The 12,009-nt window shown below is 41.5% G+C and overlaps 1 protein-coding gene across 7 annotated transcripts in view; it reads left to right on the forward strand.

Annotated features, from left to right (window-relative positions):
- Window positions 1–2,833: 2,833 nt before the first annotated feature.
- Window positions 2,834–12,009, forward strand: part of LOC144234466 (uncharacterized) — a 271,734-nt gene continuing 262,558 nt past the window's right edge. For all 7 annotated transcript variants that reach the window (XR_013335966.1, XR_013335968.1, XR_013335964.1 and 4 more), the window contains exon 1: window positions 2,834–2,890. The gene's annotated coding sequence lies outside the window, so the exon portion shown is untranslated. The remainder of the gene's footprint in view (window positions 2,891–12,009) is intronic.

The raw sequence follows: 12,009 nt of genomic DNA on the forward strand, positions 1-12,009 counted from the left end.
ATGTAACAGATTTCTGTATATTAATTTTGGATCCTGCAACTTTACTGAATTCATTTATTAGTTTTGATAGTTTTTTGGTGGGTGTCATCTCCCAGTGACAGTTTTAGTTCTTATTCCTTTTAAAATTCTCTCTTTATCATTAATCTTTGACATTAAAAAAAAGTGTTTATTTCTTTTTGGGAGAGAGAGAGAAAAGGAGCATGAGCAAGGGAAGGACAGAGAGAGAGGAAGAAAGAGAGAATCCCAAACAGGCTCCACACTGTCAGCACAGAGCCAAATGTGGGGCTCAAACTCACAAACCATGAGATCATGACGTGAGCCAAAATCAAGGGTAAGATACTTAACCGACTGAGCCACCCAGGCACCATTGTGTGTCATGGTGTGGACCTCCTGCGGCTCATCTGTGAAATTCTGTGATTCCTGAACCGAGGTGTCTATTTCCTTCCCCAGGTTAGTAAAGCTTTCAGCTGTTATTTTACTTGATGTTGTCCAAAAGATTTCTTTTTTCTTTAATGTTTATTTTTGAGAGAGAGAGAGAGAAAGAGAGAAAGAGAGAGAGAGAGAAAGAGAGAGAGAGAAAGAGAGAAAGAGAGAGAGAGAGAAAGAGAGAAAGAGAGAAAGAGAGAAAGAAAGAAAGAAAGAAAGAAAGAAAGAAAGAAAGGAAGAATCCAAAGTGGGCTCTGTACTGACAGCAGAGAGCCCCACACAGGGCTCAAACTCATGAGCCATTAGGTCATGACCTGAGCTGAAGTTGGATGCTTAACTGAGTGAGCCACCCAGGTGTCCCAGGGTCACTTTTTAAAAAGGTTTTATTTTTAAGTGATCTCTAAAAATGGGGCTCAAGCTCACAACCCCCAAATCAAGAGTCCCATGCTCTACCAACTGAGCCAGCCAGGAACCCCTGTCCAAAAGATCTCTTAACCTATAGTTTTTTAAAAATTCTTTTTTTTTTTCCTGTTCAGCTTGGGTCCTTTCCATTGGCTTGTCTTCCAGATTGCTGCTGTTTTTCTGCATTCTCAAATCTATTGTTGATTGCCTCTAGTGTCTTTTTCACTTCATTTATTGTATTCTTCCATTCTAATGGGTTTTTAAGTATTTTCTTTTTTTTTTTTGAAGTTCTCTCTAAGTTCATCCATGCTTCTCTCCAGTGCATCAAGCATCTTTATGACCATTACTTTTTTTTATTAAAAATTTTTAATGTTTATTTTTGAGAGAGAAAGAGACAGAGTGCAAGCAGAGGAGGGGCAGAGAGAGAGGGAGACACAGAATCTGAGGCAGGCTCTAGCCCCTGAGCTGTCAGCACAGAGCCCAATGCGGTACTCAAACCCACAAACCATGAGATCATGACCAAAGCTGAAGTTGGAAGCATAACCAACTGAGCCAACCAGGAGCCCCTGTGACGATTACTTTGAATGGTTTATTGGGTGGATTGGTTATCTCCGTTTTGTTTAATTCTTTTTCTGAGGTTTTGTCCTGTTCTCCAATATGTTTGGAGTGTATTCTTCTGTCTCTTCATTTTGCTCAACTGTGTTATTTCTATAAAGTAGGCAGAATGGCTACTTCTCCTAAATGGAAGAAATGGTCTTGTGTTGGGTGTCCCCTGTGTAGACAGTGTCTGCCTGGGGATTTGGACTGGTTAATTGGAGCAGTGGCTGGTGTGGGCTGGTGGTCGCAGGGCTCCCCTGGTGGGATGGCTGGAGCTGCTGTGGGCCTGGGCTGGGGTGGCCTTGGGATCTCTGCATAGAAGGCACCCTGGCCAGACCGCTGAAGCTGGGGTGCTCAGTGCAGGCTGCCCTGCTGGGTGGTTGGAATTGAGGCCAGCGTGGGCTGGAGAGTCCTGGGACTCCCCACAGGGGCCACTCTGCTAGGGCGTCTGGAGCTAAAGTGGTGTGGGCCTGAAGTATCTCCATGTGCTCTGCACCTGTGTCCCCTTGGTGAGCTGGTTGGAGATGTAGGAGTCACATTACAACCGTGAAAAAGTACCACTGATACACATAACAGCCTGGATGACACTTGAAGGAAAGAAGGCCAGATACAAAAGATTTTATTCCGTATGATTCCATTTGTGTAAAGTCAAGAAAACCAGCTTGACTGAACCAGCTGAAAGTGAAAGAGGTTAGTTTAATAGCTATTTACTCAGCAGATCTGAGTGGTGGTTATGTAAGAGTAGAGATACATAAAAAGCCTTCTAGCTGTACACTCAGCATTGATCACTTTATGCGAATAAATTCTTCACAGGAAGAAGAAAAGTCAGTCTGGGCTAATGTGAAACTACATTTCCAACTCCGTTTCACTCCAGGATTCATGGTGGAGGGAAGAAGGTACTTGTATTTCCCTTCTCTCTTTGTTTTTCCTTCCCACCCACTCACTAGTTGTGCTCCAAGGTCAGGCACTGGAGTGGGGGAGGATTTGCAAAAGAGGCCAAGTCTCACTGGCCTGGCGCTTGTGTGACAGATGCCCAACTTCTGCGTCTTTAATCCCGGGATATGTAGAGGATGAAAAATTTTCCTCTATCCTAAATTCCATGGATAGTGCACTGCCAATTAGATTGGCCAGAGACAGAGTTACAGGAGAAAAGGAAACCATTTATGCAGACATAACTAGGCAGGCCACACCAATACACCCAGGAGAAACTCGGTGATCAGTAACCCCAAGAGATGGTTAGAACGTGGGGTTTATATACCTAACTCAGTAGATGATGGGAAAACAAATGTGATGATGTTTGTCTATACAGATATAAGTGGTCTTTTTATCTCCTCCAGGACATAAAAATCCTCTGGAGAAGGGATTTGGAGTAGGTTTGATTCATGTACTCCCTTCTGGGGGTATATATGCCCTGAAGAGGAATTAATGGCAACCCTGTTTCCCAGAAATTGCTGCTTTTAATCAGGTAATGGATGCTCCAAAGAGAGCTTTTATTAATATTTCTTTTTTTGCATCTGTCTTCAGTTTAAAATAATCTTTATTCCAAAGTGGCATATTTTGGACCTTTGGATAAATAATCTTTATTCCAAAGTGGCATAGTCTGAATCCCTTCAGAAGTTATTTCCTGTTCTTTGCCTGTATCCTATTTCTGCAGGCACCTCCCGCCACAAGGGTTGTTTGCGGGAGCAGCGCGCCCCCTGGTGGAATACTGGAGTCACCTCACCCCCTTCAGGTCCCTCCTTTGGCATTGGGGTTTTTTAAGGTGACTAGTTCTGTTTTCTCCCACCAACACTTTTCCCACACGAAAATCCCACTCCCTTTGTCTTTCTAAACTCTAGAATTTCAGAGTGTTTCTATTATGTCGCTCCTCTTTGCTTTGCAACCAGCAACCAGCCAGCTTCTCACAGCCAGCTTCAGCCAGCTGCTCGTAGAGGTGGTTTTGGCAAGAATCCTTATGGATTGCCATATTCCAGCCACTATTCTAAACACTTAAATATGTAAATTCATTGAATCTTCACGATAAGGCTGTGAGGTTAGTGCTAATATCAGAAGTTTAAAATGAGGAAATAGGGGGCACCTGGGTGGCTCAGTCCGTTAAGCATTCGACTCTGGCTCAGGTCATGATCTCATGGTTTGTGAGTTCAGGCCCCGTGTGGGGCTCTGGGCTGACAGCTCAGAGTCTGGAGCCTGTTTCAGATTCTGTGTCTCCCTCTCTCTCTGTCCCTCCTACATTCATGTTGTCTCTCTCTCTCTCTTTCTCTCTCTCTCTCAAAAAGAAACAAACAAACAAATAAAACAAATGAGGAAATAGAAGCTCAGAGTAGTTTGGTAACTTGTCCAAAATCACACAGCTATAGACAGAGGGATTCAATCAAGTCTGGTTGCAGCAACTAAAACTTTAGTCATAACTATTTACTCATCCATCTGAAACATACTATATTGTGGCAGGATTCTTGCACAGAGAGTTGTGACACTGAGGCTTTTTTTTTTTTTCCAGTAAGCAACTTTATTCTTGCCAGCACTGCTCAGTTGGGTTCCTACCCAAAGAACTGAGCCCCATATGCCATGTGGCATGGTTTTAATATATTTTTTACTTCTTTGTTTCCCATATGTGGTAATACACAAACATGCAGTCTGATTAAGTGGTCTCATGTTACAAGGTCATGCGGGACATTGTCATGCATGTGTATAGCTAGCTTGCCTTCAGGCTTTCTTTTTCCTTAGGGAGGGGACCCTGCCACATTCCCCCCTTTGATGCTCAGAGCCCTCTATTTAGGGTCAAAGAGCATCATCTTGGTTTAGAGGTTTATATAGGCTGCCCTTCCACACATCTAGTACAGTCCACCTGGAGCCTGTGTTTGATGGCTGTGTTGACATTGCCCCCGTCCTCTAGGACATGAGTGAAGTTAGACAAAGGGTAGAGATCTGGCTCAGCTGATCTGGGGTCCCCCAACATTGGGTTTTCGGGGCAGTTGAGTTATAAAATCTTTGGCCTAGGCATGTTAAATTTTTAACAGAGATAGCGATGAACTTTTCCCCCCAGGCAAGAGAGTTTTTCCCAATAATAGAGCTTTTGAGAAGCCAAATCCCAGTAGTAGGACTGGAGTATTTTGTTTTACTATAAGGTTTGTGGGGATCTAATTTTCTAGTCTCCTATGGCCATTGTTTTCCCATGTTGATACCAACAAAGTATCCTATGCACAAAAAGGAGGCTGAGTGTTAACAGAAACCTCTCACCACATTTCTAGCTGGCTGGGTGGCCTTGGCCAATCTTATGGTGAAAAGTAGAGCAAGAATCACAATAATAGTGAGAAACAAGCCATGACAGTGTATCACAGTAGGGAAACATATAGAAAATAAGGACCGTCTTTTGTTTCACAGACAGTCGATTCCTCAAGCTTCTGCTGTGCGTAGATCAGTCAGCTTCGGGAGTGACTCAGGCAGGGCTGCCATCTCCCGGAGCCTCTGGGGTTGCACACTGCTTCTTCCACGTGCTCAGCTTGCACAGCGTTGATGGATCAGGAATGCACTCCCAGTTCCGGGATGCCAGCTCTACTCTGCTGTCATGAATCCGGGGACCCACTTTGGCTACCTTTACTGCAGGGGGGGTGGACAAAATGACAGTGAATGGGCTTCTCCAGAAGGGTTTTAGGGGTTAGACATTTCATTCCTTATTCATAGTGCAACTCCTGGTTTAAAGGGGTGAGCGTTTGAGGTCAGACTCACAGGTAATAGCTCCCTGACCCAGTGGTGTAAGGTGGTTAGGGTAAAGCCAAGAGCCCACATCTGATGTTTTAGGGTTAGACCATCTATCTCATTTAGATACCCCACTTATGCCCTTGATATTGGGGGGAGGGTGCCCATAAAGGATTTTATGAGGGGAGAACCCCATCTGTTTCTTTAGCCTCCCACTTGCAGCTGCAGTTTGCCTCCCTGAAGGTCCCTTATCTCCCCCTGTCTAATGTTACCCTTTCCCTATTTATTTCTCCCCTGGAATAGGGCCTGTATCTGCTGTTAGGGAACAGGGACGATGACCATTCTGGCTTCTTCAAGCCAATAAGGGACAGTGTGGGGGTACAGCAGTTAGAGTCCACCCTAGGGTCAGTCGAGTGGGCCACGGTATGGTGCTACAGGAAGGTTGGCACGCATGAGGTGGCATAAACATTAGCAGAGACAAAGAGAAAAACATAGAGATTAAATTGACCCACAAGATGGCATCTTAAGATAATGTCTACAGTTTCCAAACCTGTCAATCTAGGAGAGACCCCGACTCTGTAAACAACATGTCAAGAAATCTCTCATAACCCAGGTGACAGAGGAGCAGGAGCAGTAAGTAATCACTGGGAAATCAAACTATTTCCAAGAGTTTGGCCTAACTTAATTAAAAATGTTTTTAGAGCATCTAATGCTTGTGAGGTGTTGAGAGTTTTGCTGAGTATAAGCAGTTTGCTTTATTTTGAGGTGTAAAACTTTTCCAAGAGCCAGGAGTTCTACTAGAGAAAGAGTCTAGGCAGACATTTACCATTATGAATTTGTAAATTTCTAGGTAAGCCAAACATGGGTATTATTTTATAGAATTTTAATTACTTTTTGCACCTTTTCTGCCTTGTAAGGGAAGGCCTTTACTCAATTAGTAAAAGTATTAGCCCGTACCAACAGATGTTGGAATTTCTTTGACCTTGGCATCTGACTGAAATCTCATTGTCAATCTTTTCTGGATAGCCTCTGGTTTGTTGATTGCCTGGGAGAGCAAGTTTGTGGTTGAAAGGATTATTTCTAAGACATACTTTATGGGCTGATACTACTTGCTGATATGTCCTTGACAAACTTTTTTCTAGTAAGCATCCTTTGGGCCATTTGATAAGTTTTGTCCCTCCCTACATGAAAGGCCTGATGCTATGTTTTAATGATCTTTAAGCTCTGTGATCTTGGTAATAGTAACTGCCCTGTTCTGTTTGTAACCATTCCAAAGGCTGGAGACAGTGTCTAGGAGTCAGACCCCAGTTTACTTATTTATTTTTTAGGAGTGGGGAGAGTAGGTGGGTTTGAATCTCCTTTAATAATTGATATAGCAGGCAAACGATTTTCCTGAACCCTGGTATCTACAGCCTACATTATCCAATGATTTTCAAAAACTCATATACTTGTTTATCTGTCCTGGAGTTAGTAACACCGTAGTCTTTAAAATAGATATAATATCCCTGTCTAGCAAGGGAGTAAGGCTCTCTGGCATTTTCAGGAAAGAATGAGAAAAAATCAGCTTTCCCCATATACATCCCAGGGGCTGCAAGAAAAATTTAGTTAGAAGTTTTTCGAAGATGCCTCTAATTGTCATGCTGCATTTGGATAGTTGACCTGGAGTGGAAAGGAGGACAGAAAACGTAGTTCTGGTGTTAAGAAGGGAATCAACCAGTTTTCCTTCTATATTTAGAGTTACCTGAGGCTCTGGGTTTCTGACAGACAGTTGGTTTAGGGGAGCCACCATGAAGAGCCCCAGGCCCCAGTTAGTCCCTTCCAGGGACATTGTTATCTGGGCCCTCACAGATAGAGGTCCCAAGGGCATTCCGATCTCCACTGATTATCTCCACATAAGGGGCATGCCTTATGGGGTTTTCATTTTGATTGTCCCCTCTGAGGACAATCTCATTTTAGTGCTTTGAACGGCCATATAAGTGGCACTTGGTGCCAAGACCTCAGCAAGTCCAGTCTGACATATATGGTATGAAAGGCCACAACTAAGGCCTCTGATTTTTATTTAAGCCACTTTTCTGGGTTTTTTTCTTCTTATTTTCCTCTTGATCTTGGTCATAATACATCCAATTGGCAGCTCATAAGAGTTCCTCCAGGATCCCTTCAAGGCCGACAGCCAATTTTTGCATTTTGTCAGAATATCTAGGGCTGATTGAGTGACAAATTTGTCCTTTAAAATCATCTCAGCCTTATGGGTGGCAGGGGAGATAGCCATATACTTAATGAGACTCTCCCTCATCCTTTCCAGGAAGGCCATCAGGCTCTCATTTTGTGTTTGTAAAATAGTGGCTGATTTAGTGTAATTTAAGGATTAAATCTTAGATTTTCTCTGTTTTTTTTTTTTTTTTTTTTTTAAACATCTGTCTCAGTAAGAGTCTGATTTAAGAAAAGCATTGTATCTTTCCAGGTCAACTCAAAAACATATGAAATACTCTGAAAAGCCTTTATATATTTATCTAATCAGAAAATTTACTTAGATCACCTTTTATCTGTCTTAAACCTTGTAATGTAAAGCTTGTTTTTGTTTTGTTTTGTTTTGTTTTGTTCCTGGCATTCTATATTCTTGTTGGGGAAACATGCCTGTTAGATTATAGGGAGAGCCTGGATAAGGTGGATAGCAGGGAGTAGAATTGTATTTATATTGTATACAATATATTGTATACTATATAATATATATGCATATTGTATACTATATATATTGTGTATATATATATACACACACATATGGTGTGAAAAAAATATATATATATATTGAGGACTTGAGGAGGAAGAGGTTGAGGTGAAAGATTTCCCTTCCTCCTTCCCTAGATCTATTTTGGATACAGGTAAGGAGTCCTTTAATTGTTGCCCGCCCTGATTGCTGGACTTCAGAAAGAGTTGCTGTTAAATTACGATCCACCTTACATTGCTTACATATATCTTGAGTTTTTCTGAAGGCCCAAAAACAATGAACATAGGCGAATTTTCCCCATTTCCCTTCACATTTCCAAAACAAGTCCAGTTGTAGGATAGTATTGTCATTGATATTTCCCTCTGGGGCCAAGTTCCCTTTTCCAATTTGTATTGTGACCAAGCCTTGGTGCAAAAGAAAATGCATCACAATGTATCCCAAAGGAGTAATGGCCCTGGTTGGTGAATTACCCATTTATACGAAAAAGGACGAAAGTTGTCCCTTATCTCAATTTCCTACAGCTGGCCAGGAGAAACCTTATCCCCTGGTCCTGAATTTTGGCTGGCTATGTGCTTGACAGCAAAAAGCCATCTTGCGAGGTGCTGAGAGTAGTTATTCTTACCCAGGCTTGACCTTACCTCTGAGAGCTGACCTGGTCTTTCCTATTTTTTCTTACCCCTCCATTTCCCACCTGCAGGACCTTGGGGGTATGGACTGTGACCAAGCAAGACTTTCCTGTTGTCGTAGGATGTACTCATTTTATTTTGGCCCAACAGTAACTTACATACTGATCATTGGCCGTTGAGGAAGGGGATTAAAGGGACAAAGTCAAAGTCTATTCCCTTGCCTTTTTCAGCAATGTCCACATAAATTTGTTTCAGCCATGTGGATATCCATTTTTGGCATACAACGGGCTAAGCTTAGTAAAATGTCTCCCACATGTCTTAGTAAAAGCCCTTTATATATCATCCATCCCTCATATGGCATAGACTTCCATTCCTCTGCTAAACAGGAACAACACAAATGTGGAGGATTTGGAGGCTGGCACCAAGGGTATTGCCATCATTTTTCCAGTCTTCAGATCAAAGGAGGAGGAATTTTAATCTTAACCCAGTATACTTTTAAAATCCATTTATTTTAATCTTAGTCCATCCTGACCACATATAAAATTTCTTTTTAAAGATTTTCCTTCATGAACTTTCTACAACTTTTCTTTGCATTTAGATTTTGTCCCAAGCCGTTTCTCTCCAAATAACGTCTCATTTAGGACAAAATCACTTTCTTTTACCTTCAACAACGATATATTTCCATTTCTTACTTCTTTCTTTCATATCTCCCACTTTTCTACATACAGAGTTACTTTTCTTAATTTTATCAGTTTTAACTACATTTAGCAGAATTTTAACTCTTAGAAACCTTAGTCTCCAGTGAAAACTAAGTAGTAACCAATTATGAACTCTACTCTATGTTACATCAGAATTTTTTGTTGAATTTTTTTATGAATCCATTAAGCACAGAGATGTTTTCCCACAGATCCAAATATCCTTTTTTTTTTTTTTTTGGCAACAAGTCAAAAGCACAAACCTACATCTAGTAATTAGTGTTTTAGCCTTTTATCTCATTAGATATCCAATGAATTCAATCTCAATTTATCATGCAAACAAAGCTTTAACATTTTAGGTTACCAAAGACTTTGAAAGCTATCTTAACAATTACCCATGAAAACTATGAGACAAAGTTAACTATCACTTTAAGTCATCCTTTTGTTAACAAATTGGAACAGAGATAATATGAGCTTATTTGACCTTTAGTAAATCTAGGTAGAGTAAAAGTTTTTTTTTTTTTTTTAATGTTGATAAACATTGTCTATTTCAAACACAAACAAATTAGTTTAAACACTGAATACATTTGATTTGGGTCCATGTAAGACAATTTGTTCTCTATGTTTAATTTTTACCTGGAACGTTGGTGGGGAACTCTGAAGTTGGTGGCCTTCGCTCCTTGAAATCTAGGGTGGGAGGAGGAGTTGATGGTGCCTGAGGCATTGAGGAGCTAATTATGCAGGCTGCCCCCCTAGTTGGTGCAGAAACGGTGGGGGGGGGGGTGGATAAGTAAAGGCAGAAGAGACAAGGTGCCAGCAGAAAGCAGAGAAAGAGAATTTCCAGTTAAATCTTGTCAGCTCAGACAGAAGAGCTGACTCCAGGTTTCTTTTGTTTTGTTTTGTTCTCCTCTAGTGGAATTAGGCAGTCCGTGTCAGTCCAGAGAGGACAGAGAAGTTCCCTGAAACAAAAGGAGTTTCGGCAGCTGCTTGGGAATATTCCTTAAAGACCCAGTTCTGAGGTAGAATAACCGGAGACAGTTGGCTCTAATTATCATAGTCATTGACCCAGGAAACGAACGTGAGATGAGTCCCCACACACAGTCACACAGCGACTCCAACCTGCAGGCTAGCGCCCAGCACCTAGCGCCCAGCACCTTCAGGTTTCGGCCTCCGTCCTGTTCCCTTGTAGAACTTCTAGGACAAGTCTGGGAGGTGATCAGGCTCCCTTCCTGCCTCTTAGGAGCAGGTCTGCCAAAACGAACCTGGGTTCTTACCAGTCTAACGGGCTCTCCCTGAGCTGGCTCCTGGGTCTCACGGATTCTGTGGCCTCACGTGGGGTCCTCACCTAGGCACCCCGGCAGGGCTAGTCTCCTGTGGATCAAATGGTCTGCTGGTGCTAGGTGAGGCCACCTCTCCCAGTGCCCTGAGGTATCCCTGTGGCAAAGGATGTTTGCCGGTGGCAAACACATTGTCTCCGAATCCCGGATGTGAGCCCGGAAGTAATGTAGCAGGATTCTTGCCCATAGTGTCGTGACACCAGGTCTTTTCTTTCAAGGAAGCAACTGTATTCATGTGGGCACTGCTCAGTCGGGTTCGTACCCAAAAAACTGAGCCCGGACGCCACATGGCATAGTTTTTTTTAATATATTTTTTACTTTGTCTCCCATACATGGTAATACAAACATGCAGTCTGATTAAGTTGTCTCCTGTAACAAGGTCATGAGGGATGTGGTCATGTATACATATCACCAGGTGGCCTTGAAGTTTTTTTTTTTTTTCCTGGGGAGGGAAACCCTACCACAATATAATTACTCTATACAATTCTATATAGTATATATCTATAGATATGTAGATGTACATACCTGTGATGTATTCTCTTTTTAATTTAGAATATTATAAAATGTTGCAAAAACCTTTTTTAGATTTCTGTCTTTATCTGGACCCCACTTTGAGTATTATGAACTCAGAGACATTTACAGTTATCAAATATTCTGAATTTAATTTGGCTATTCACAAGTTTTAGTATGAATAATTTTGGGGGGGCACCTGGGTTGCTTGAGCATCTGACTCCTGATTTTTGGCTTAGGTCATGGTCCCAGGGTCCTGGGATCAAGCCCTGTGATGAGCTCTGTGCTGAGCCTAGAGCCTGGTTGGGATTCTCTCTCTTAACCTCTGCCCCTCTCACCTACTTGTGCTCTATTTCTCTCTCTAAAATAACAATAAAAAAAGAATACTTTTGTTATTGTTTTCATTTTCAAAGTAGTAAGGGAGTATACTATTGCAGATTATATTTCTTATTTGAGGTGAGTTAATTGAGATTTTTAAAAATTTCCAGCAAGATATCTTGGGGAATTTTTTGTTCATTTGTTATTATTGCTCAGTTTTAGTAAAATGTTGACAGGGACTATTGGCATAAAATTTCATAATTTAGATTTTTCTTTATAACTTGCTATTTTGATTTGTATGGAAGTTTCATGGGTATTAGAAAATAATATTTGTACTTTTTATTTTTGAGAAAGAGCGCAAGAGCAGGAAGGGGCAGAGGGAGAGAGGGAGAAAATCTTCAGCAGGTTCCACACCCAGTGAAGCCCAATGCAGGACTCTATCTCATGACCATGAGATCATGACCAGAGCTCAAATCAAGTTGGACGCTTAACCAGTTGAGCCACCCAGGAGCCCCATGTACATTTTTATAAGGTTTCATATAAAATATACATTATTGATTATATCATTCATATAGACTATATCTTTATTATCTTTTGGTTTAAATTTTTTGCAAATGATTAAATGATGTGTGTTAAAGTCATTTCCTAAGAATGTCTTTTGCTTTACATTATAAATA

Source organism: Crocuta crocuta, unplaced genomic scaffold (assembly GCF_008692635.1).
Source record: "Crocuta crocuta isolate KB4526 unplaced genomic scaffold, BGI_CrCroc_1.0 scaffold154, whole genome shotgun sequence".
Lineage (NCBI taxonomy): Eukaryota > Metazoa > Chordata > Mammalia > Carnivora > Hyaenidae > Crocuta > Crocuta crocuta.